The 27,800-nt window shown below is 43.6% G+C and overlaps 1 pseudogene; it reads right to left on the bottom strand.

Moving 5' to 3' along the window:
- Positions 1-3,287: 3,287 nt before the first annotated feature.
- LOC110569459 (zinc finger protein 91-like) overlaps positions 3,288-27,800 on the bottom strand; it is a 72,604-nt pseudogene continuing 48,091 nt past the window's right edge.

The following is a 27,800-nucleotide window of genomic DNA, read 5'->3' as shown; positions in this document are numbered from 1 at the left end:
CCTGTCCATCTGTCAGGTAATTTGGCATGGGCTCTATACCCACATATTCAGTACAGTCTGGCAGGAGCCATCCAATCTCGATGGAATTCAGGATGGGCCCCTGAAGCTTGCAACTTGGGGAATTTCTAAAGTGGATTCTTTTCAGTGTGGTTCGAACCCCACCAGGTAACTGCTCTTGCTGTCTCATCATATAGCCTTTGTCCTAGACAACTAAATTTTCTTTCTTTTTTTCTTTTTTGGTGTATGGGGGTTTGTGTGTGTGGTGTGTGTTTGTGGCATGTGGTGTGTGCGGTGTGTGAGGGTATGTATGTGTATGTGTAGGGGTGTGTTTGTGGTATGTGGTGTGCAGGGGTGTGTATGTGTGTGGTGTGTGTGACTTGTGTCCATGTTGGCATGTGTATGTATGTGTGTATGTGTGGGTGTGTGCATGTGTGGTATAGTGGTATGTGTGGGTGTGGATGTGTGTGTGACAACTAAGTTTTTCTTTTTTTTTTTTTTGAGATGGAGTTTCGCTCTTGTTACCCAGGCTGGAGTGCCATGGCGTGATCTCGGCTCACTGCAACCTCCACCTCCTGGGTTCAGGCAATTCTCCTGCCTCAGCCTCCTGAGTAGCTGGGATTACAGGCACGCACCACCATGCCCAGCTAATTTATATATATATATATATATATATGTGTATATATATATATATATATATATATTTAGTAGAGACAGGGTTTCACCATGTTTACCAGGTATAGCCTGCACAACTGCAGCTCCCAGCTATTCTTCTGTCTGGTAACCAGATCCATTCCTCTTTTATTGCCTGCCCTTCTGCCTGGAAAGTTTTTCTCTTCCTTAAAATAAGTAGGCATCACGTCAGGTGCCTGAGGGAGTAAGGAGCCTGTAACTGCCTTCCGGTAAGGAGTGGATGCTGCCTTGAGAGTGTCTGAGTCAGCCCAGGAATTTCCTAGAGCAACAGAAGTGGAGTCTCACTGGTGCCCTTGACAGTGTATGGCTGCCACCTTCTGGGGGTTCCAAACAGCCTCCAATAACTGCAAAATTTCTTGCTGATACTTTGTTTTCCCCCTGAGTTTAATAGTCCTTTCTCTTTGTACAATGCCCCATGCACTTGAAGGGATTAAAAAGCATATTGAGAGTCAGTATAAATGTTCAATGTCTTTTTTTTTTTTAGTAGAGACAGGGTTTCTCCATGTTGGTCAGGCTAGTCTCGAACTCCTGACCTCAGGTGATCCTCCCGCCTCAGCCTCCCAAAGTGCTAGGATTACAGGCGTGAGCCACCGTGCCTGGCAATGTTCATTGTCTTACCTTAACTCAGCTCTAAGGCCCACAACAGAGCAATGAGTTTGGCTCTCTGGGCTTAGGTGCCCTGTGGCAGCGGCTTAGCCTCAATAACAGCATCCAGGGTTATTACTGCATACCTCACACACCTCTCTCCTTAAGGACTGATGAAACTGCTCCTGTCCACGTACAGCTCCTAGTCTCCCAGTGTCCAAGTTGGTCCCGGAGATCAGGTTTGCTAGAATAAACTGAGTCCAACACCTCAGCACAGTTATGTTAAATCGGGCTCTCTGATACCGGGAGCAAGGTGGTGGGGTTCAAGATATTACAAGCTTCAATAGTGATGTGAGGGTTTTCACAGAGCAAACTCTGATTCTTATTCTGGCATTCATTAGCCAATGATGTCCTTTGGTATTCATTAGAGTCACTACAGTGTGAGGAGATTTTATATTCAAGTTCTGCCCCAAAGTTAGCTTATCCGCTTCTTGGGCTAGCAGGGCAGTTGCTACCAGCACTCTAAGACATGGAGGCCAACCTTGGAGCCTCCATCTAGTTGTTAGGAGAGGTAGGCCACAGGCCTTGGTCAAGGTCTCCCAGTCTGGGTCAGCACCCCAAGTGCCATTTCCTTCTCTCTGATACGTATAGTTTAAGGGGCTTTGTAAGGTAAGGTAGCCCCAGAGCTGAAGCAGACATAAGTCTCTTCTTTAATTCATGAAAAGCTTGTTGCTCTCAGGATTCCCATTCAAAAGGTTCCTCGTCTCCCTGCTTTGTGACTTCATACAGGGGTTTGGCCAATACCACAACGTTCAGGATCCATAACCTGCAGAATCCTACAGCTCCTAAGAATTCCCTTACCTATCTTCTGGTTTGAGGTTCTGGAAGGTTGCAAATAACTTGTTTTCTCTCCACTCCTAGGCTGTGCTGGCTTGTTGGATAGTAAATCCCAGGTATTGCACTTGTTGTTGGCAAATCTGAGCTTTCTTCTTGGACACTTTACACTCACAGTCCTCCAGGTGCTGGAGTAAGGCATCTGTCCCCTTGGCACACCCAACTGCTGTGGGGTGCCCTAGCAAAAGATCATTAGCATATTGGAGCAGCATGCAGCCTAGATCTCTAGCAGAAAATTTCTGGATGTCTTGAGCTAATGCCTCTCCAAAGGTGGTGGGAAAGTTCTCGAACCCCTGGGGTAGTAGAGTCTAAGTGTGACACCTGATCTGGGATCCTCCCATTGGAAGGCAAACAGCTTCTGGTTCTCAGGAGCTTTCAAGTCCAGGCAAGTAAACCAGTTATCCTTGGCTGGCAACAATCCCAACAATGTGTATGGGTTGGGTACTGTTGAGTGCAAAGTCACTGTGGCCTGGTTGACCAGACACAAGTCCTGTACCGGCCTGTAGTCCTTGGTCCCCACCTTAGGAACAGGCAGGAGGGAAGTGCTCCATGGAGACTGGCAAGGAAGCATAATTCCAAGGGCCTTCAGGCATTTAAGGTGGACTTGGATGCCTTCAAGAGCTTCCCTTGGTACTGGGTACTGCTTTGCCTGACTGGCTGAGCCCCAGGCTTGACCTCAATAAGCATTGAGGTTTGGTTAACTGCTAGTCATGGTGGGTTGTCTTCTGCCCACACCTTGGGCCATTGCTTTGCCAAGGCTGGCCCTATCCCCTTGGGGATAGAATTGGGGATAGAATTTAACCAAATTCTGAGGAGCAGAATTTGGTTAAATTCTGGGGAGCAGGGGAGGCTCAGCTCCAAATTCTGGGGAGCAGGGGAGGCTCAGCTCCTCTGAGAAGATGTTCTTCCAGGCTCTTGGTCTCTCACTCACCCAAGAATGGGAGAGGGGACAACACTGGGGGCGGTGAGTGATTAAATATCGGACCCCAAAGAGTTTTTCAGAAAAAGATGAGAGAGAGAAGCTTCCACAATATTGTAGAAGGGGATCCAGACATGGTGTCTGTAAGGTTTGTTCTCGCCGAGTTTAAAATGAAGAAACTGAGGCCAGCACAAGAAGATCCAATGCAAAGGGTTTATTCAGGCTCCCGGGTGATGTTCTGTGGTCCAACAGGAGGGGCCAGAGAAGTCACATGGACTCCTCCCAGACATGGGGTTTTATAGGGAGTGAAATAGCTCGATTGGTTGTGGGAGAGCAAGACTGTCACTGGGTAGAATTACAAGCCTTCAGCTAGGACTTGGCTTGCTGTTGGTTAGAATTACTCGGCTGCCATTGGCTAGAAAGAGGCTGGGGTTGCAGCACCTTGTTTGCATACTAGGCTTTTTAAGAGAAGGTCAGGCTGTGCGAGCATGGGAGAAGGGAACATGCCTGAACATGTCTGAGCTTGCCCGAGCTCGTCCGGGCTTTGGAAAAAAGCGGGGGGTCTGCATCTGTGCTCCCAGTGAGGCTACTGGCCTTACAGTGTCCACCTAGATGTGGGGGACAGGGACTTTTAACTGTCAGGAATTCCCTCTCCCTTTAAGTTTCCTAACCTATGAAAGGAGTTCCCTTAAACTTCCACTGGAGTGATTGATCTTTGATTCTTTTCTGCGCGCACCAAAGTTTAAACAAAGACCTCTAACTCCTGGATGGAGAGGTACGGGGAGGTTGGGCACATCACTGGGAGGTTCCTACCTTTGAAACCACACCCCCTTGTAGACCCAGGAAGAGAATACATTCTCTCAGTCCCCCTTCTGAACAGGAAAGTCCAACTTCTGTTTGAACACGGATGTCGATTGCTTTGTAACTACTTCCTGCTGAAATGGGGCATAGAAAGGGGCCTTGTAGTTGAGGTTTCCTCCAGAGGAGAGTCTTTCAGGGGTCTAGGTTGATCCTGAGGTCCACGATAGAGATCATGAGCCAAGGACATTCAGGGTTCCAGTTGCAGGATTATTTGTGACCTTATTGTTCTAGAAGAAATGAATGTGACCAGAAGGTTATAGATAAAAAGCCCAGAGGCCAACAAATATACAATGTTTATAAACAGGCCTAGGAGAGGATATAGCCAGGATGGCCAGTTGTTAAACAAGCTCCATGATACTGTTTCTTTTTTTTTTTTTTTTGAGACAGTTTTGCTCTTGTTACCCAGGCTGGAGTGCAGTGGTGTGATCTCAGCTCACCGCAACCTCCACCTCCTGGGTTCAAGTAATTATCCTGCTTCAGCCTCCCTAATAGCTGAGACTACAGGCTTGCACCACCATGCCCAGCTAATTTTTGTATTTTTAGTAGAGACGGGGTTTCACCATGTTGACCAGGATGGTCTTGATCTCTTGACCTCATGATCAACCCGCCTCAGCCTCCCAAAGTGCTGGGATTATAGGTATAAGCCACCACGCCTGGCCAATACTATTTCTTGAAGGTTGTTAGCCCTGTGTTTGATTCTTGAGTTCTTTAACTTGGTTTAAAACAACACTTAACTCGTTAACAAAGTAGCAGCATTTCTTCCTAGAAAGAGACATGTTCCCTCTTTCTGTTGTTAGCAGAATTAGGGCCATTTTACTTTGAAGAGCTATGGCAGCCAAAGAGTTAAGCTGTTTTGCAATGTGAGCTGCCTTTGCAGAGAATTAGTGACCTTTTTATAATATTAATTAACTCCTGAGATAGCTTATGGTATCTGAATAGAGGTAGTAACGTAGTAACTTTCCTAATACCAGCACCAAGTTTTCCTATTATTTTGACCCTGACCCCTCATGAAAGAAATAATTGGAGTTTGAGAGATAGTAAAGTTGAGAGTTATAGTCCTGTTAATGCCAGGATATAAATTAGACTCATGAGTGGTTACTTTCCTGGGAATCTTGTTGCAAGAGCAGGTGTAGATCCTCTAATGGCTTGCAGGTGTATGAAGGGTCATCTCCGTGAACTTCAGGATGTGGAGTGGTTTTGTGACTTTCTTCAGGAAGTATCCAAGGCTTCAGCTGAGTCCAAGGAATCCATGAGTAAATTCCCACCACTTTAACTGCCATTGGGGTAGACAGAATACCCGAAAATGGTCCTTCCCAATATACACCTAGAGAGGGAGAGTCTGAGGGGAGTGATTTAACAAGGACCAAGTTTCCAGGGCAGGAGAGAAACACTGAGAAGGCCGTGCCAGTGTCCAGGAGAAGATTAACTTCTTGGCCCTCTATGGTCAGCTTTACCCAGGGCTCTGTGAGGGTGATGGCTTGTGCTAGCACTTGCCCCAGGCACCCTTAGTTCTTCAGTTGAGTCATCTGGTTAGACACCTCAGGCCCTGGGAACCTTCATCCCCTTGGACAGTGTGCTTTCCAGTGATACCCTTGACACAGCAGTCAAGGACTAGGTGGTAGTCCATTCCTCTGGGGATGATTTCTTATAAAATGTCCCTTTAGAACACACTGGTAACAAGCTGTGGCAGACTGGCGGTTAACCCAAGCCTTTCCCTCATTCAAGCCCCTGGGGTCTGCTTGCCTGAAAGCCATGACTAAGGCAGCAGCCTTTCTCTGGCCTTACAGCCTGTTTCTCCTGGTTTCTATTATAAAACACTGAGGTTGCTAGGTTCAGTAATGATTCTAGACTCTCTTCTGGCCCCAAGGCCAGCTTCTGAAGCTTCCTCCTAATATCTGCTGCTGACAGTGTAATAAATATGTTCTTTAATTTTAACTGACCCTCAATGGAGTCTGGTGACAGGGGAATGTACTTTCTTAAGGTCTCTCACAGGGCCGGGGGCGGTGGCTCATGCCTGTAATCCCAGCACTTTGGGAGGCCGAGGCGGGTGGATCACAAGGTCAAAAGATCAAGACCATCCTGGTCAGCATGGTGAAACCCTGTCTCTACTAAAAATACAAAAATTAGCTGAGCATGGTGGTGTGTGTATGTAGTCCCAGCTACTCGGGAGGCTGAGACAGGAGAGTTGCCTGAACCCAGGAGGCGGAGGTTGCGGTGAGCCGAGATTGTGCCATTGCACTCCAGCCTGGGTAACCAAGAGCGAAACTCCATCTCAAAAAAAAAAAAAAAAAAAAAAAAAAAGAGGTCTCTCACAATCACTCAAGGAAAGCTGTTGGGTTTTTTTCCCTTCCCTGAGTTATGTTGGATAACATTGTCTAGTTCATGGGCTTCTTCCTAGTTTGCCTTAATCCCTCAAGTATGTAGGTCAAGAAATGCCTATGGCTCCAGTCTCCCTGTTCTGAATCTAGATCCCAGCAAGGGTCCATGCCAGGGACTGCTTGTTTACCTGTAGGATATCTATCCTTTTCCTCTGGCATCATTAGGTTATGTATTTGACTAAGGTACCAGGTGTCCCCAAACTATTGAGCCTCTGCCAGAGCAGCTTCTCTCTCATTGCTAGTTAGGGTTTGACTAAGCAATAGTATGATATCTTTCCAGTGTAGCTCAAAGGACTGACCCAGGCCCTGCAGAACATCTATCTATTGTACTTGTCTGGGTCATCTGAAAACTTCCTAAGTCCACCTTAATTTACTTTAAGTCAGCAATAAGAAGGGTGTGTGCACCTTTGTTGGGCCAAATTCTCTTCCTACTGTTTGTAGGGGGCAGAGTCTGGGCATCCCAGTAGCCTGAGATGCCCTGGCCATCCAGCCTTCCCCGGCTCCTGTTGGGGTACATGGGCTAAGGAGCCCTGGTTGGCATTGGTGGAGGTAGTTGCCACAGGGAGTCCCATATGTGGAGGTAGTCCTGAGGAGGGCTGAGAAGGGTATGTGGAACAGACCTGACAGAGCTTAGGCCTATTCCTCAGGGAAAAGAAAAGTTGCACATAGGGGACCTCAAACCATTTACCCTCGCTTTTACAATACAGGTCTACTTGTAGAATAGTGTCATAATCTGTACTTCCCTTTGGAGGCCAGGTTTTTCTACATGGCAGGGAGAATTTCAGCCACGCTGTTCAGTAGAGAAAAATGAGCCACTTCTTCAAAGATCATGTGTCAAATTGATCCCAATTCTCCAGGATACATTTTAATGGGGACTTGATTTTGGGAAGAGTAGCACCCATCTGAAATTGAACACAAGGGATGCCTGCATCCCCAGTTACTAATTGCAGCCACTTGATCTGAGGCGTCCCTCAGATAGGGCACTGAATCTGGGGCATCGCCCAGTCAGTACCACATAATTTTCGCGTGCCCAAGATGCGTGATCATCTTTTCAGGGCCTCCTATGTACTGGATTTAAATCATGCCTACAAGTATCATGGGACTCATGCTCACTGTCTGCATGCTTTAGTGACCACCATGAAGACATGTGGACTGCTGGGATGGGTGGTTCATACCAGCATGTCCCTGAACCAGGCCAGTGAGGCTTGGGAGATGGGTACTAATATTCCCCAGAAAAAGTCGAATTTACACAGGCCAGAATGTAAAACTGCCCTAGGAGGGTAAACTTTTAGGGAGGGGCCATTAAAGCGCACAGTTCCAAGAAGGCAGCCCATGTGGCTGAGGCCAGAACAATACTCTCAAGACCCAGACCTCTTCCCCCACCCCATTTTCCACTATAGGAAAATGCTCTTAGGGTTGTGGGGCCTGCAATTAACTATTTGGGCCCAGAACCCGGTTTTACTATGATCTTCTAAATGGAGACATTCTGCTGTAGAGAGAGAGCCAATCCTAAGCAAGACAAGTTATACACAAAACACAAAGTCCCACAGCCTTTAGTGTCTGAATTTCCCTAAAATTTTCCCCAACTGAAGACTGACTCCACCAGGGATTAGAACTGACAAACTCGAGGCTGCCAGCCCTATGCCTTAACTCTTTTACCATTTGACCTCTTGTTCTGAAAACAACCCGGGAACTTTCTTAAGCCTCATCTGAATGAGAATCCTGCACCCTGCAGTGGTGCAGCTGCCCGGCTCCTGCCGGGCCTGAAATCCGAACCCATGTGTAGGCCCAAAAGCTGGGCAGGGCTTGCAGCCAGCAGCTGGTTTTTGCTTCAGCTGTTGTCTCCTTATAATGCACTGAGAGAGGCTGGGCGTGGTGGCTCGCGCCTGTAATCCCAGCACTTTGGGAGGCCGAGGTGGGCGGATCACAAGGTTAAGAGATGGAGACCATCCTGGCCAGCACAGTGAAACCCCATCACTACTAAAAATACAAAAGTTAGCTGGGTGTCGTGGTGTGTACCTGTAGTCTCAGCTACTCAGGAGGCAGAGGTTGCAGTGAGCTGAGATCCCACCATTGCACTCCAGCCTGACGCCTGGCGACAGAGCAAGACTCTGTCTCAAAAAAAAAAAAAAAAAAAAAAAATGCACCGAGAGGAAAAAAAACTGCTTGCCACTGTGAGTTTAAAAGCACGTTGCCGTGTTTAGGAGCCTTTTTTCACTGCTTTGTGCCAGAGCGGAAGGCTTATCCCGCCCCTGTGGCGTTCTGGTTCTCCATGACGCTGGGACCATGTGTGCACCCTGGGCCCCTTTTTTTCACTGCTGCCTCCGACTGGGGAACACCAGAAAGGCCTGTAGAGATGTGCACCAGGCCGTCACACTCCCCGGTCCATGCAGGCTTGTGCCATACCTTGCCCCTCCCCGCTGTTTTTCTCCCACCTGCCCTGCTGGTACCTACCTGTAGCTTTTAACAGCTCAGGCCCACCCCCAGAGCCGAGCTGCGATTTTCATGGTCCCAGTTTATGGCTGGGACTCGAGGCTGGCAAGGAGAGAACGGCTGGGGAGAGTGCTCACCCACTCCGCCCCCTGCAGGCTCAGTTTATGGCCAGGACCCATGGCCAGTCCCACCTGGTAACTGCAGATGGGAGAAACTAGCGTCTGCCTGCCCTGCCTCCTGCAGATAGTTGATCCAGAGAAAACAGCTGAGATAGGGAGAGAGAGAGCAGAAAACAAGCAGAGAGGGTTTGGAGAAAGCCAGGTGCAGTGCACTTTTTAAATTTGGCCAGGGATGTCTGTAGAACCTCCCAAATCCCACTGCCCAATGCGGCTGCGCCCGTTTTCTTAAAGCGACAGGACAGATTGCAAGCGAAAGAAAGGCGTCCGATATAACTCACCCCTCTGAAGTGTCAGTTTCTTACACTGCAGTTTCTCCTGGCTGGCTTGCCCTTCCTTGTAACTGAATTCCAGCGAACAGAGGAGGCTCAGCTCCCCCAAGAGGATGTTCTTCCAGGCTCTTGGTCTCTCACTCACCCAAGAATGGAAGCGGGGACCATGTCGAACATGGTGAATAATTAAGTAAATATCGGACCCCAAAGAGTTTTGCTGAAAGTGATTTATTTAGGCAGAGAAAGAGAAAAAGGAGAGAGAAAAAAATGAGAGAGAGAAGCTTTCACAATATTGTGGAAGGGGATCCAGAGATGGATTCCACCGGGATGTGGGGGAAAGGGACTTTCAACTTGGGAGGAATTCCCTTCCCCTTTAAGTTTTCTAACCTATGAAAGAAGTTCCCTTAAACTTCCGCTGGAATATTGATCTTTGATTCTTTTCTGTGTGCGCCAAAGTTTAAACAAAGACCTCTAATTCCCAGATAGAGAGGTACGGGGAGGTCGGGCACATCATGGGCAAATTCCTGCCTTTGAAACTATGCCCCCTTGTGGACCCAGGAAGAGAATACATTCCCTTACCTTGGTCTGACTTGATCAAGAAAAGTCTCCACTCCTCTTGAGGAATCATGAGGGTCATAATGACCCTGTTCCGGGCAGCTCCAGCTGTAAGGAGCCACGTTTTGTAAAGGAGATGGTGGCTCTCAATTTGCTAAGTAAATCTTTTCCCAGTAAGGGTAGGGGACAATCAGGCATATATAGGAACTGGTGGATCACCTCATGCCCCTCTACAGTGCAAGTTTGGGGAAAACAGAAAGATTGCTTAGCCAATGCTCCTGTAGCTCAGACAATAGCAATAGTTTTCCTTGATAAAAGGGCTACCTGGGTGGTCACTATGAAATGTTCAGCACCCATATTGATAAGAAAGTCAATTTCTTTGCCCCCCACTGTCATCCTGACCATGGGCTCTTTGGGGGCATTTGACCCTGGTCCCCCTCAGTCCAGCAGCCCTTCAGCCAGATTTAGCAGGGCCCCTTCATCTTCACCTTGGGCTTCCTGCTTCAGATAACCTTGCTTTTCTTTCACCTGGAGGCACTTGTCCTTTCAATGCTTCACTTCCTTACAGTAAGTGCACTGGTTATGTTGCAAGCATGGGAGGTCAGGCTGAGTCTCTCTCCCAGGGTCCCCATTACCTTGCCCTTTTGGGGGAACCTCTGTAATAGCTGCAGCTAGCAAGTCAGCACTTCACCAGGTTTGGCTCTCATTCTCTCTATGGGTCTCCCTATGGCTCACTGCATCTCTGTTCACAAACACGTGGTTGGCTATTTCCAATAACTGTGAGGTATTCATACCCACAAACCCAGCCTGCCTCTGCAGTTTACTCCTAATGTCCTCTGTGCTCGAACTAAAATGTTAACCATGTGCTGGTTCTCAAGGCTCTTGGAATCAAAAGGAATATACATGCGGTAGGCCTCACACAGCCTTTCATAAAATTGTGCTGGGCTCTACTCTTTTCATTGGATAATCTCAGAAACTGTTAATGTTTGTGGCCTTTTGAGCTTCTTTCTTTAACCCTTGTTTCAGGGCTTCCCTGTACCGAGTTAGCTTTTGCATGCCCTTTGGTTATTTGGATCCCACTGGGGGTCCATTCCTGGTAACTGGGCCCTTACGTACTCTTAGGGGTTCTGGCACTCAGCTGGAACATGTTCCTCTGGCCACTTGGTTGCTGCCTGGAGTACTCTTCTTTCATCTGTGTTGAAGAGACACATAAGCAACTGGTGACAGTCAGCCCAAATGGGGTTGTGGGTTTGGATAATGGTCTGGAGAAAATCTATCAGAGCTTGTAGCTTTTTGATATAGGTTATGGGTATTATTGTTCCAATTGAGGAGGTCAGCTGAGGTGAGAGGCTGATACACAAAAACAGATCTTTCCATCATATGCCCATCCTCATCGGCCCCTGTATACCTCTGCTCTCTCAGGGGCATCTGTTCCCTGGCCTTGGATCTCAATCAGGCTGCTAAGGGAGGAGTCCCTTCCAGGAAGTGCGCTGCTAGGGAAGGGGTTCCTCCCGAGGCTCTGCAACCTCTCCTCTCTACTTTGGATGGCTTAGGGGTATGCAGGTCTTGTGAAGGCTCAGGGGCCTCAGGCTCACAGAGAGACTTTCTCCTTGACAAGGGGGAGGTACCACCAGCAAAAGTCCTCTGAGGCCAAACAGAATCTTAGGAGTTGCTTTTCCTCAGCAGGTGGAGTAGGACTCTCTTGGCTGACTGTTTCTTTGCTACCAGCACTGCTGCTGCTTTCCCTCTCAACTGTCGGGGGAGGGGGTCTAGAACCAATTGTAACCAGGAATCTACATACGGGAATTGATCTGGATAACCTGACTTGCCTGTAACTTTTTGCGATACTTTGGAAACAAGAGACTTGTCTAAGCTTCCCTCTAATGGCCAATCCACTTCAAATGCTGACCCATCTTTCACACAAAGTTCTAAGTTTCCCTGGTGTCATGGTGATGCTATACTCTCCACTAAATCTCTTTTTGAAATTTTTTAACATGGTCCCTAATGGAGTGGGTTTACTCTGCATCTTACCCATCTCCCTCTATCAAGATAAAAGAAGCATTCACAAAAGGTAAAGGGGTTGCAATTCTCTTGCCTCAGCTTCCCTAGTAGCTGAGATTACAGGTGTCTACCACCATGCTCAGCTAATATACACACACACACATACACACATATATATATTTTTAAGACAGAATTTCGCTGGACGTGGTAGCTTACGCCTGTAATTCCAGCACTTTGGGGGGCCGAAGCGGGTGGATCACGAGGTCAAGAGATCGAGACCATCCTGGTCGACATGGTGAAAACCCATCTCTACTAAAAATACAAAAAATTAGCTGGGCGTGGTGGCACGTGCCTGTAATCCCAGCTACTCGGGAGGCTGAGGCAGGAGAATTGCCTGAACCCAGGAGGTGGAGGTTGCAGTGAGCAGAGATCGCGCCATTGCACTCCATCCTGGGTAATGAGCAAAACTCCATCTCAAAAAAAAAAAAAAAGACAGAATTTCACTCTTGTTGACCACGGTGGAGTGCAATGGCATGATCTAAACTCACCGCAACCTTTGCCTCCCAAGTTCAAGTGATTCTCCTGCCTCAGCCTCCTGAGTAGCTGTGATTACAGGCATGTGCCACCACACTCGGCTAATATTGTATTTTTAGTAGACACAGGATTTCTCCATGTTGGTCAGACTGGTCTCAAACTCCCTACCTCAGGTAATCCACACACCTCAGCCCCCCAGAGTGCTGGGATTACAAATGTGAGTGACTGTACCCAGAGATATTTTGTATTTTTAATCGAGATGAGGTTTTACCACATTAGCTAGGCTGGTCTTGAACTCCTGACCTCAAGTGATCTACCCACCTTGGCCTCCCAAAGTGCTGGAATTATAGGCATGAGCCACTGAGCCCAGTCCTATTTCATCCACTTTTTTATGGAGTTGTTGTTGAAATGAAAAAGGTCAGAATCTAATTTGAAAAGAATTTATTTAAGGTCAGATATTGAGGATGGCCACCAAATAATAGATTGAAGTTACCCTGAATGTATATTTCAATTAGTAGCCATTACAGACCAGTCTTTGAAACAATGTGAAGGCAGTTTCTAACTTGTTTACCAAAAACTGACATTAAAATTCTTGGTAAATTAATTGGGTATTGATTGGTTATGTATTTCTTTGTTTTACATATTCTAGGAAAAAAATAATGGGTGAGACAGCTAGTCAGAAACCAAATGCCTTTAAACAATTGCCCCTGGGCACAGATGTGGGGTGAGATTGAACTCTCAAACTCTCATCTCTCAGGGCTTGATCAGACCTCAAAGAGCTCAGACTGCTCTGAGCTACTTTTCTCATCTTTGCCTTGCTCAAAACACATAAACCATTAACAAGAAACAAATTCAAATAAAAATTTGGGGCCGAGTGTGGTGGATGACACCTGTAATCCCAGCACTTTGGGAGGCTGAGGTGGGTGGATCATTAGGTCAAGAGATCGAGACCATCCTGACCAACATAGTGAAACCTCGTATCTACTAAAAATACAAAAATTAGCTGGGCGTGGTGGCCCATGCCTGTAGTCTCAGCTACTCGGGAGGCTGAGGCAGGAGAATCACTTGAACCTTGGAGGGGCAGGTTGTAGTGAGCCAAGATTGTGCCACCGCACTCCAGCCTGGTTTATATTATAATTATATATTATATATATATTATATATATAATATATCTTATTATAAAAAATATATGCCTGGAGGTGCCCTCCACAGCCCTGGCTTCTACCTCCTTTTCCACTCTGTGCTCAACTGCCGTCACAGATATTCATACTATATCACAGGACCAATAAAACCACTCCACCAGCCACTGAAAGAGGAGCCACAGAAAAACCAAGAACCACAGCATGGCCTCCTTGTATTACCATAGAATGTACTAACAGCCATTGTTAGCATTCAGGAGCTATTTATTCCTATCTTCACATTACTCTAAAGAATTCTGAACAGGCCGGGCATGGTGGCTTATGCTTGTAATCCCAGCACTCCAGGAGGCCAAGGCAGGCAGATCACTCGAGGCCAGGAGTTTGAGACAAGCCTGGCCAATATGGTGAAACTCTGTCTCTAATATAAATAGAAAAAAAATTAGCCATGCCTGATGGCAGGTGCCTGTAAATTCCAGCTACTTGAAAGGCTAAGGCAGAAGAATCACTTGAACCCAGGAGACAGAGGTTGCAGGTAGCGGAGATTATGCCACTGTACTCCAGTCTGAACCCAGGAGACAGAGGTTGCGGTTAGCGGAGACTGTGACACTGTACTTCAGTCTGAACTCAGGAGACAGAGGTTGCGGTTAGCGGAGATTGTGACACTGTACTTCAGTCTGAACCCAGGAGACAGAGGTTGCGGTTAGCGGAGATTGTGACACTGTATTTCAGTCTGAACCCAGGAGACAGAGGTTGCGGTTAGCGGAGACTGTGACACTGTACTTCAGTCTGAACCCAGGAGACAGAGGTTGCGGTTAGCGGAGATTGTGACACTGTACTTCAGTCTGAACCCAGGAGACAGAGGTTGCGGATAGCGGAGATTGTGACACTGTACTTCAGTCTGAACCCAGGAGACAGAGGTTGCAGTTAGCAGAGACTGTGACACTGTACTTCAGTCCGAACCCAGGAGACAGAGGTTGTGGATAGAGGAGACTGTGACACTGTACTTCAGTCTGAACCCAGGAGACAGAGGTTGCGGTTAGCGGAGATTGTGACACTGTATTTCAGTCTGAACCCAGGAGACAGAGGTTGCGGTTAGCGGAGACTGTGACACTGTACTTCAGTCTGAACTCAGGAGACAGAGGTTGCGGTTAGCGGAGATTGTGACACTGTACTTCAGTCTGAACCCAGGAGACAGAGGTTGCGGTTAGCGGAGATTGTGACACTGTACTTGTCTGAACCCAGGAGACAGAGGTTGCGGTTAGCGGAGATTGTGACACTGTACTTGTCTGAACCCAGGAGACAGAGGTTGCGGTTAGCGGAGATTGTGACACTGTACTTCAGTCTGAACCCAGGAGACGGAGGTTGCGGTTAGCGGAGATTGTGACACTGTACTCCAGTCTGAACCCAGGAGACAGAGGTTGCAGTTAGCGGAGATTGTGACACTGTACCTCAGTCTGAACCCAGGAGACAGAGGTTGCGGATAGCGGAGATTGTGACACTGTACTTCAGTCTGAACCCAGGAGACAGAGGTTGCAGTTAGCAGAGACTGTGACACTGTACTTCAGTCCGAACCCAGGAGACAGAGGTTGTGGATAGAGGAGACTGTGACACTGTACTTCAGTCTGAACCCAGGAGACAGAGGTTGCGGTTAGCGGAGATTGTGACACTGTATTTCAGTCTGAACCCAGGAGACAGAGGTTGCGGTTAGCGGAGACTGTGACACTGTACTTCAGTCTGAACTCAGGAGACAGAGGTTGCGGTTAGCGGAGATTGTGACACTGTACTTCAGTCTGAACCCAGGAGACAGAGGTTGCGGTTAGCGGAGATTGTGACACTGTATTTCAGTCTGAACCCAGGAGACAGAGGTTGCGGTTAGCGGAGACTGTGACACTGTACTTCAGTCTGAACTCAGGAGACAGAGGTTGCGGTTAGCGGAGATTGTGACACTGTACTTCAGTCTGAACCCAGGAGACAGAGGTTGCGGATAGCGGAGATTGTGACACTGTACTTCAGTCTGAACCCAGGAGACAGAGGTTGCAGTTAGCAGAGACTGTGACACTGTACTTCAGTCCGAACCCAGGAGACAGAGGTTGTGGATAGAGGAGACTGTGACACTGTACTTCAGTCTGAACCCAGGAGACAGAGGTTGCGGTTAGCGGAGATTGTGACACTGTATTTCAGTCTGAACCCAGGAGACAGAGGTTGCGGTTAGCGGAGACTGTGACACTGTACTTCAGTCTGAACTCAGGAGACAGAGGTTGCGGTTAGCGGAGATTGTGACACTGTACTTCAGTCTGAACCCAGGAGACAGAGGTTGCGGTTAGCGGAGATTGTGACACTGTACTTGTCTGAACCCAGGAGACAGAGGTTGCGGTTAGCGGAGATTGTGACACTGTACTTCAGTCTGAACCCAGGAGATAGAGGTTGCAGTTAGCGGAGACTGTGACACTGTACTTCAGTCTGAACCCAGGAGACGGAGGTTGCGGTTAGCAGAGATTGTGACACTGTACTCCAGTCTGAACCCAGGAGACAGAGGTTGCGGTTAGCAGAGATTGTGACACTGTACTCCAGTCTGGGCAACGGAGCGAGACTCCTTCTCTTTTTGTTTTTGTCTCACTCTGTCACTCAGGCTGGAGTGCAATGGCGCGATCTCAGCTCACTGCAACCTCTGCCTCCCAGGTTCAAGCACTTCTCCTGCCTCAGCCTCCTGAGTAGCTGGGATTACAGGCATGTGCCACCATGCCCAGCCAATTTTGTAATTTTTAGAAGAAACGGGGTTTATCTATGCTGGTCTTCAACTACTCCTGACCTCAGGTGGTCCACTCACCTCTGCCTCCCAAAGTGCTCAGATTACTGGAGGGAACCACCTCACAAGGCCAGGACTTAAAAAAAAAAAAATTGTTTTATTTGGTGTCAGGTGGGCGAGTGTGTACCTGAGACAGTAGCACTCAGCTCTTGGCAGTTGTCAGACATACCAAGCACCAGCTTCCAGCCAGTCTAGACTGTGACTGTTTAAAATTCTTTTTTTTTTCCTGAGATAGAGTTTCATTCTTGTCACCCAGACAGAATTACAGTGGCACAATGTCTGCTAACTGCAACCTCTGTACTTTTATATAATAAAATACAGTACTTTTTAAAATTTTAGATTATAAAGTTAATAGTTTAATTCAACATTTTTAACATGTTAAATGCTACTGTGCATTCAGTGAAGTGTTATTATACCACAAACTTTAACCTCTTTCACCTTACTAAAAGATATAGGTAAAAGATGGTAACAACATGCTATTCAGTAACATAATATATTAATATCTCTAGTGATTTTTCTGTGCCAGTGGCTTTCAACTGCAAAGAAGTTAAAGAATATTGTTTCTGTAGGTTAAATTTTTACTGTTTTTGTTTAAATTTATTTTAATTTTGACATAGTTTTGAAAAATTTCTATGAAGTATTTCGCTGGTAATGTCATGAGGTTGCATTCTATCTGTAGATTATTTTGTATAATAGAAATATTTAACTATTAATGCCAGTTTATGAATAATTATTTTATTATGTATTTTTGTATTATGTCTTTTATTGTAAAATGTATTCTTGTTATAACCAATATGAAATCTGACCAATATGATTTCTTTTACAGAAAGAAAAGTTTGAAGTGTTGTCAAAAGCATTTGTCACATCTTTCTGCTTTGTAGAGTTTCTCCCCAGTATGAATTATCTCACGTCTTTTAAGAACTGAGGACTAGTTAAAGGCTTTGCCATATTTTTCACACTTATAGGGTTTCTCTCCAGTGTGGATTTTCTTATGTTTAGTAAGATATGAATACTGGTTAAAGGTTTTGTCACATTCTTCACATTTGTATAGCTTCTCTCCTGTATGAATTCTCCTATGTCTAGTAAGGTATGAGGATAAGGTAAAGCCTTTGCCACATTTTTCACATTTGTAGGGTTTCTCTCCAGTATGAATTATTTTATGATTAGTAAGGTGTGATGACTGTTTAAAGTCTTTGCCACATTCTTCACATTTGTAGGGTCTCTGTCCAGTATGAATCACCTTATGTCTAGCAAGGTATGAGGATAGGGTAAAGCCTTTGCCACATTCTTCACATTTGTAGAATTTCTCCCCAGTATGAATTGTCTTATGATTAGCAAGGTGTGAGGACTGTTTAAAATCTTTGCCACATTCTTCACATTTGTAGGGTCTCTGTCCTGTATGAATCATCTTATGTTTACTAAGGGTTGAGAATGCATTAAAGGCTTCATCACATTCTTCACATTTGTAGGGTTTTTCTCCAGTATGAATTCTCTTATGTATAGTAAGGTGTGAGGGAAGGGTAAAGGCTTTGCCACATTCTTCACATTTGTAGGGTTTCTCTCCAGTATGAATTCTCTGATGTATAGTAAGATTTGAGTACTGGTTAAAGGCTTTGTCACATTCTTCACATTTGTAGGGTTTCTCTCCGGTATGAATTCTCCTATGTCTAGTAAGGTATGAGGATAGGGTAAAGCCTTTGCCACATTCTTCACATTTGTAGGGTTTCTCTCCTGTATGAATTCTCTTATGTCTAGTAAGGTGTGCATGTCGATTAAAAGCTCTGCCACATTCTTGACATCTGTAGGGTTTCTCTCCAGTATGAATTCTCTTATGTGTAGTAAGGTGTGAAGATAGGGTAAACGCTTTGCCACATTCTTTGCATTTGTAGGGTTTCTCTCCAGTATGAAATTTCTTATGATTAGTAAGGTTTAAGGACTGTTTAAAAGCTTTGCCACATTCTTCACATTTGTATGGTTTCTCTCCAGTATGAATTATCTTATGTTTAGTAAGGTGTGAGGACCGGTTAAAAGCTTTGCCACATTCTTCACATTTGTAAAGTTTCTCTCCAGTATGAATTATCTTATGTCTACTAAGAGTTGAGGAATGCTTAAAAGCCTTTCCACAATTTTCACATTTGTAAAATTTCTCTGCAGTATGAACTCTTCTGTGTGTACTAAGGGTTGAGACCCAGGAAAAGGCTTTGCCACATTCTTCACATTTGTAGGGTTTCTCTCCTGTATGAATTCTCTTATGTCTAGTAAGGTATGAGGATAGGGTAAAGCCTTTGCCACATTCTTCACATTTGTAGGGTTTCTCTCCAGTATGAATTCTTTTATGATTAGTAAGGTGTGAGTACCGGTTGAAAGCTTTTCCACATTCCTCACACTGGTAAGAATTCTCTCTAATATGAATTTGTTTATGTTGACTTAGGTGTAAAAGCATGCAAAATGATTTGCCACATTTTTTACATTTGAAAGGTTTCTTTCCAGTAGGTCTTGTCTTCTGTCTATTTGAATTTAAGAATTTATGAAAGACTTTCACATGTTTATCACATTGAAATATTTTGCTTCTGTTAGCTATCAAACACTGGTTTAGTTCATTATAACCTTCCTTGTGCACATTAAACTTAGTCACTCTTTTACAGCCTTTTCTTAACTGTAAATCCTTATGTCCACATTTTCCATTTTCTCTCAGTATTACTTTTTGAAAAGAATCTTTTATTCCCAGCCTTGGCCAAAGGTCTTGGCCAAAATGAGAACATAGAACTGGAAGAAATAAAAATAACAAATTACTTCAGTTACTAGGCTCAGATAAATATACGTTACAATTCTAACCTGTAACATTATAAAAACTACATAAACAAGATAGTATACAAAAACACAAGCGGCCCTAGTTTTTTATAGACATTTATATGTAACAAAAACTAACCAAAATACATCTGAGAAGAAATGATAAATGAGCTAAGTGTTTCAAGTGCCCGAAGTGAGCACTAAAGCCACATAAAAGGAGGAAATAAAAGGAGGGGGGTAGTTTGTTACATTTACCCAGCACTAGTCTTAAATTTTTTTTTCAAATTGCATTTTAGGTTTTGGGGTACATGTGAAGAACATGCAAGATTGTTGCATAGGTGCATTCATGGCAGTGTGATTTGCTGCCTTCCTCCCCTTCACCTATAGTCCCTTAAATTTTAAGTAAAAAGTAAAAAATTTTAGACAAGCCGGGCGTGGTGGCTCACATCTGTAATCTAAGCACTTTGGAGGCCAAGGCGGGCAGATCACATGAGGTCAGGAGTTCAAGTTCAGCCTGACCAACATGGTGAAACCCCATCTTTAAAAACAAAAAAAAAACAAACAAAAAGAAAATTTTAGACAAGACACATTTTAAGAACATGTCTGAGAGACTCTCAGAATCTCTGACCCAGAAAATTGTTCAAAGTAGGCCAGGAGAAAGCCATATTATAAAGATGCCAGGAGAAAGCCATATTATAAACATTCAAACAGGTTAACTTTTTTTAGTGTTCAAATTTTAATTAAAGATTACAATGTTAAAATAGGGCAATGTGGTTTCAACAAAAAGATAAAATTTTCAGAAAGATTAAAAATTGATGTATAATTTTAAAAATTGAAAATAAATTTAAATATCACTCAATAACTAAACCGTGAACACAGAGAAGTATAGAAAATTAGAAAACTGAAAATAACAAAAATATTTAAAATATTAGAAAATCAGGCCAGGTACAGTGGCTGAGGCCTGTAATCCCATCACTTTGGTAGGCCAAGGCAGGCAGATCACAAGATCAGGAGACTGAGACTATCTTGGCCAACATGGTGAAACACTGTCTTTATTAAAAATCCACAAATTAGCTGGGTGTGGTGGCAGGGGCCTATAATTTCAGCTACTTGGGAGGCTAAGGTAGGAAAATCGCTTGAACCAGGGAGGCAGAGATTGCAGTGAGCTAATATTGTACCACTGCACTCCAGCCTGGTGACAGAGCAAGACTTAATTTAAAAAATGAAAGAAGAAAGAAAAACAGAAAAGAGGTAAAAACATAAAAAGGAATAACTGAAAAATCTTTTAAAAAATGATGCAAAGAAGCTTAACAAACTAGGACACAGACTAAGATATTTCTATCAAACAGATCTGTAAGCACAATTTTAAAAGTCAGAGAAAAGAAGATCTTAGAAGCTGCAAGATAAAATTGACGTGTGGGCCAGGTGTGGTAGCCCATGCATGTAAACCCAGCCCGTTGAGAGAACGAGGCAGGTGGATCACCTGAGGTTGGTAGTTTAAGACCAGCCTAACCAACATGAGGAAACTCCATCTCTACTAAAAATACAAACTTAGCCAGGAGTGGTGGTGTATCCCTGTAATCCCAGCAACCAAGGGTAAGGCAGAAGAAATGAACTCAGGAGGCAGAGGTTGCGGTGAGCCAAAATTATTCCATTGTACACCAGCCTGGACAACAAGAGCAAAACTCCACTCCACAAAAAATAAAAATAAAAAAATAATTTAAAATGTACCAATACATAGAAATAAAACAGACTCATCAGCATGCTCCTGTTCAAAGATGGAAATAATACGTTTTTTGGGTTTTTTTTTGTTTTTTTGAGACACAGTCTCACTCTGTCACCAGGTGCTAGGCTGGAGTGCAGTGGCACAATCTTGGCTCACTGCAACCTCTGCCTCCCGGGTTCAAGCAATTCTCCTGCCTCAGCCTCCTGAGTAGCTGGGACTACAGGTGCCCGCCCCCAACCCCAGATGGGATTTCACCATGTTGGCCAGGATGGTCTCGATCTCTTGACCTCGTGATCCACCTGCCTTGGCCTCCCAAAGTGCTGGGATTACAGGCTTGAGCCACCTCGCCCAGCTGGAAATAACATGTTTTAAATGCTCATAATGCTCAATGTAATGTACAGATTTAATGAAATGTTTTTCAAAATTTCTTTCCATTTTTGAGGAAATAGAAATAGCAACCTCAAAAGTACATGGAATCTCAAGAGACAATGAAGTACCCAACAGTCATCTAAAGAAGAAACAATGATAAAGGCATTACAGTTTCTGATCTGAAAACACATTACAGGCCAGGCACAGTGGTGCATGCCTGTAATCAAAGCACTTTCGGAGGCCAAGGTGGGCGGATCACCTGAGGTTGGGAGTTCAAGACCAGCCTGGCCAACATGCCGAAACCCTGTCTCTACTAAAAATTCAAAAAAATGAGTTGAGCATAGTGGTGGGCACCTGTAATCACAGCTGTTCGGGAGGCTGAGGCATGAGAATCGCCTGAACCCAGGAGGCAGAGGTTGCAGTAAGCCAGGATGATACAACTGCACTCCAGCCTGGATGATAGGATGAGACTAAGTCTTAGAAAAAAGAAAGAAAGAAAGGAAAACACATTACAAAGCTACAGAATTAAAACAATTTGGGGGCAGAGCACAGTCACTCATGCCTGTAATCCCAGCACTTTTGGAGGTCAAGGCAGGAGAATCACTTTGAAGTCAGGAGTTTGAAACCAGCCTGGTCAACATGGTGAAACTCCCTCTCTACTAAATAGACAAAAATTTGACAAGTGTGGTGGCAGGCACCTATAATCCCAGCTCCTCAGTTGGCTGAGGCAGGAAAATCACCTGAGCCCATAAGGCAGAGGTTACAGTTAGCCACAATCATGCTATTCATTCCACTCCAGCCTGGGTGATAAGAGTAAAACTCTGTCTCAAAAGGAAAAGAAAAAGAAAAAAAAAGACATTAAAAAAACACGATTCAGTATGAGTATAATCATTATAACATGAACTAATAAAACAGGCAGCACATATAAAAACTATCATGTATATACTAATATGAAGAGTTACTGGCATACCCATAATTACTGCAGCATTATTACTGAAAGCCAATAGGTAAAAGCAATTCAAAGTTCTGTAACCAACTTATTCAGTAGATATAAATTTGAAATATAAAAGTACTGTTTTATCACACAGAATTTTATAAGCAGGATATATTCTAACAACTATGAAGATATATTTTGACATTATGCAAGATGAAATGAGTCATCCACAAAAAGACAGAGATTGCATGAAATATATAAAGCAGTTACACACTTAGAAAAAGAAAACAGAATGGTGGTGTTTGGAAATTTTCAGAAAATCAGGAAAATTGGTTGTAGTTTAATGTGTATTAAGATTCAGCTTTGCAAAATGAAAACACTGTCACATAACATTGTCAGTATAATATGACAAAACAAAATATTTTAAAATATTTGATAACAAATTTTGTTATATGTATTTTTTTTTTTTTTTTTTTAAGACGGAGTTTCGCTCTTGTTACCCAGGCTGGAGTGCAATGGCGCAATCACCGCAACCTCCGCCTCCTGGGTTCAGGCAATTCTTCTGCCTCAGCCTCTTGAGTAGCTGGGATTACAGGCACGCGCCACCGTGCCCAGCTAATTTTTGTATTTTTAGTAGAGACGGGGTTTCACCATGTTGACCAGGATGGTCTTGATCTCTTGACCTCGTGATCCAGCCGCCTCGGCCTCCCAAAGTGCTGGGATTACAGGCTTGAGCCACCGCGCCCGGCCACAAATTTTGTTATATGTTTTTGATAAGTAAAAATAATACCTAAAAATATTCAGAGTTATGACAGTTTAAATATTAGCTTTAAATCCCAAAGTGTTTCTCCCACACAAAAATAATACAGATTAGCAATAGACATTGAAATTAGGTCTTCTGAAATCTAGGATAAATTTTTAAACAAGAAAAAAAGAAATTAGGAGGATTTTTATGCCTACTCACCTAGATAAGACTGAAAAACCATTTACAACAAACCTACACAACAAATATACAACTTATTAAAAAAAAAAACAAGAATAATACTTATAGAGGGGAAAAAAACATAGATGTAATGATATCGGCAGTAGACATATGGCTGATTCATAGTTGATTTTGCTCAACACCATCTTAAATTGTGCAGAGTTAAACAATTTCATACACAAGTATAATATAAACCAAAACAAGAAAACACAATTAACTGGTTTGAGGTGGCATACCCTGAAATATATAACACAAAAATATAATCTTGTGAAACAAATTTAAAATATGAAGTGTAGAACTTATTGTACACCATCAAGTACATCAACATATTCATAAAAGAAATCTTAGAAGAAGAATATAAAGAAAAATTAATACCCAGGTAACTTGAAGACAAAAAAAGACTGAGAACTTTCCAATTTTTGATGTAAAAAATATATATATATATATCCTAACCAATAATATTTATTCAGAATTATTTTACTTCAAATACAAGATAAAAATAAAGACTTTCCAAAATAGAAGCTCAGGATATTTATTACAACTAGCACAGTCTTATAAGAAATGTCACATAGTGGTCAAACACAGTGGGTCATGTCCATAACTCTGCAGCTTTAGGAAACCAAGGCAGTCAGATCACTGGAGGCAAGGAGTTCAAGAACAGCCTGAGAAACACTGACTCTGCATATTAAACAGAAAGTGGTGCTGGACAGCATAAGAAAACCATACATAAATATAAAGCTCTCTATTAAATGTAAATATACAGACACACACAGAATGTTTTACGATCATAATGGTGGTGCATAAAACCCTTAAACCACAAAGACTAATGACATCATGAAACAAGATCAATAAGTCTCCAAAATAACCAGTTAGCACCATAAAGACAGGATCAAATTCACACAAAACAATATTAACCTTTAATGTAAATGGGCAAAGTGCCCCAATTAAAAGACACAGAATGGCAATCTAAATAGAGTCAAGACTCACTGGTGTGCTGTATTCAAGAGACCCATCTCACATGCAAAGACACACATAAGCTCAAAATAAAGAAAAGGGGGAAATTTTACAAAGAAAATAAAATACGAAAAAAAGCAAGGTTTGCAATCATAGTTTCTGATGAAACAGACTTTAAACCAACAAAGATTAAAAAAAGAAAAGAGTATTACGTTATGCTAAAAGAATCAATTCAAGGAGGATCCCAATTAAAAAAACACGTTCTTAGAGACCTACAAAAAGGCGTAGACTCTCACACAATAATAGTGAGAGACTTTAACATCTCGCTGCCAATAACAGATAGATAATTAAGAAATAAAACTAACAAGGAAATTCAGGACGTGAACTCAGCTCTGGGACAAGTGGACCTGACAGAAGTCTACAGGACTCTTCAGCCAAAACCAACAAAATACACATTCTTCTCAGTGCCACACGGCACTTATTCTTAAATTGATCACATAATTGGAGGTAAAACACTTCTCAGAAATGCAAAAGAACTGAAATCATAACAATCTCTCACAGCACAGTGCAATCAAATTAGAATTCACAACTAAGGCCAGATATGGTGGCTCAAGCCTGTAATTCTAGCACTTTGGAAGGTGGAGGCAGGTGGATCACAAGGTCAGGAGATCAAGACCATCCTGTCTAATACGGTGAAACCTCGTCTCTACTAAAAATACAAAAAATTAGCCAGGCCAGTGACACATGCCTTTAGCCAGCTACTCAAGAAGCTGAGGCAGTTGAATTGTTTAAACCCGACGGGCAGAGGTTGTACTGAGCCAAGATCTCACCACTGCACACCAACCTGGGTGACAGAGTAAGGCACTGTCTCAAAAAAAAAAAAAAAAAAAGGCCGGGCCTGGTGGCTCAAGCCTGTAATCCCAGCACTTTGGGAGGCCGAGGCGGGTGGATCACGAGGTCAAGAGATCGAGACCATCCTGCTCAACATGGTGAAACCCCGTCTCTACTAAAAATACAAAAAATTAGCTGGGCGTAGTGGCATGTGCCTGTAATCCCAGCTACTCAGGAGGCTGAGGCAGGAGAATTGCTGAGGTGGAGGTTGCGGTGAGCCGAGATCGCGCCATTGCACTACAGCCTGGGTAACAAGAGCAAAACTCTGTCTCAAAAAAAAAAAAAAACCTCCTGTTCAAGCGTGGTGGCTCACATCTGTATCTCAGCACTTTGGGAGGCCAAGGTGGGCAGGTCACGAGGTCAGGTGCTTGAGGACCAGCCTGGGCAACATAATGTAACCCCATCTCTACCAAATATACAAAAATTAGCCGGGGGTTGTGGTGGGTGCCTGTAATCCCAGCTACTTGGGAGGCTGAGGCAAAAGAATCACTTGAAACTGGAAGGCAGAGGTTGCAATGAGCCTAGATCATGCCCCTACAGTCCAGCCTACTTGAAAGTGAAAATTTGTCTTCAAAAAACAACAAAATAACAAAAAAAATTCACAACCACAAAACCACATGGAACTTGAAGAACCTGCTCCTGAATGACTTCGGGGCAAACAATGAAATTAAATCAGAAATCATGAAAATATTTGAAACCAATGAGAAAGATAGAAAAGGTGGGATTTCTCCTTAATTTAGTCTATGAGGTCAGCATCATTCTGATAACAAAACCTGACAAAGATTTTTACAAAAAAAGAAAAAGCCAATTATCTCTGATAAACATTCATGCAAAAATTCTCAATAAAATAAAAAATTAACTCAAAGTAAATTATAAACTTAAATGTGAAACCCAAAAGTATAAGAACCCTAAAAAAAACTCTAGGCAATACCATTCAAAACACAGGTAAGAGCCATGATTTCATAATGAAAACTTCAAAAGCAGCTGCAACACAAGCAAACATTGATAAATGGGATCTAATTAAGCTAAAGAGCTTCTGCACAGCAAAAGAAACTGTCATCAGAGTGAACAAACAACCTACAGGATGAGATAACATTTTTGCAATCTATCGAGCTAACAAAGATTAATATCCAGAGTCTACAGCAAACTTGAACAAGTTTGCAAAAATAAAACAACCCTATTAAAAAGTGGGCAAAAGGGCCGGGCGCGGTGGCTCACACCTGTAATCCCAGCACTTTGGGAGGCCAAGGCGGGTGGATCACGAGGTCAAGAGATCAAGATCATCCCGATCAACATGGTGAAACCCCGTCTCTACTAAAAATACAGAAAACTAGCTGGGCATAGTGGCACGTGCCTGTAATCCCAGCTACTCAGGAGGCTGAGGCAGGAGAATTGCCTGAACCCAGGAGGCAGAGGTTGCGGTGAGCCGAGATCGCGCCATTGCACTCCAGCCTGGGTAACAAAAGTGAAACTCCATCTCAAAAAAAAGTGGGCAAAGAACATGAAGAAACACTTCTCAAAAGAAGACATGTGGCCAAAAAACATGAAAAAAAGCTCAACATTGGTGATCATTAGAGAAATGCAAATCAAAATCAGAATGAGATACCATCTCACAGCAGTCAAAATGGTGACTATTAAAAAGTCAAGAACAACAGATGCTGGTGACGCTGTGGAGAAATAGAAATGCTTTTACACTGTTGATGGAAATGTGAAGACAGTATGGTAGTTCCTCAAAGACCTAAAACCAGACATACCATTTGATCCAGTAATCTCATTACTAGATATAAACCCCAAAAATATAAATTATTCCATTATAAAGATACACAGATGTGTATGTTCATTGCAGCACTATTCACAACAGCAAAGACTTGAAATTAATCCAAATGCCCATCAATAATAGACTGCATTAAGAAAATGTGGAACATATACACCGTAGGATACTATGCAGTCATTAAAAAAAAAAAAGATAATGTACTTTCAGAAATATGGATAAAGCTGGAAACCATTATCCTTAGCAAACTAATGCAGGAACAGAAAACCAAACACCAAATGTTCTCACTTATCAGTGGAAACTGAACGGTAAGAACACATGGACATATGAAGGGGAACAACACACACTGGGGCCTGTTGGGAAAGAAGGAGAGAGAATCAGGATAAATAGGTAATGCATGCAGGGCTTAATACCTAGGTGATGGGTTGATAGGTGCAGTAAACCACCATGGCACACTTTTACCTATAACAAACCTGCATGTCCTGCACATATATCCCAGAATGTAAAATAAAATAGAATAAAAAATAAACCAGTAATAACAATACTGGTAATAGTAAATTCATTTCTTTAAGCAACCATTTTAAGCATATGTTAATTAAACTATTTGATTAAAAAAATATAATCTCAGGACTTTTGGAGGTCAAAGAGGGCTGCACACTTTAACTCAGGAGTTTGAGACCAGACTGGACAACATGACAAAAACCTGTCTCTACCAAAAAACTTGCTGGGCATAATGACACTTTTTTTTTTTTTTTTTTTTTTTGAGATGCAGTCTCATTCTGGTCACTAAGGCTGGAGTGCATTGGTATGATCTCAGCTCACTGCAACCTCTGCCTCATATTTTTCTGCCTCATCCTTCCAAGTAGCTGGGATGACAGGCACACGCCACTACGCCTGGCTAATTTTTTATTTTCAGTAGAGACGAGGTCTCATCATTTGGCCAAGCTGGTCTTGAACATCTGACCTCAGGGTGATCCACTTGCCTTAGCCTTCCCAACTGCTGGGGTTACAGGCCTGAGCCACTGTGCCCAGCCCCTGATGACACATATTTGCAACCCAGCTACTAAAGAAGCTGGAATGAGATCACGTGAGTTTGGGAGGTTGAGGCTGAAGTGAGCTGTGATCATTCCACTGCAAATC

Source organism: Aotus nancymaae, unplaced genomic scaffold (assembly GCF_030222135.1).
Source record: "Aotus nancymaae isolate 86718 unplaced genomic scaffold, 86718_ANA_hifiasm-v0.15.2.pri h1tg000028l, whole genome shotgun sequence".
NCBI lineage: Eukaryota > Metazoa > Chordata > Mammalia > Primates > Aotidae > Aotus > Aotus nancymaae.
The sequence above is the reverse complement of the archived record's forward strand: the minus strand, read 5'-3'. Positions and strand labels throughout refer to the sequence as shown.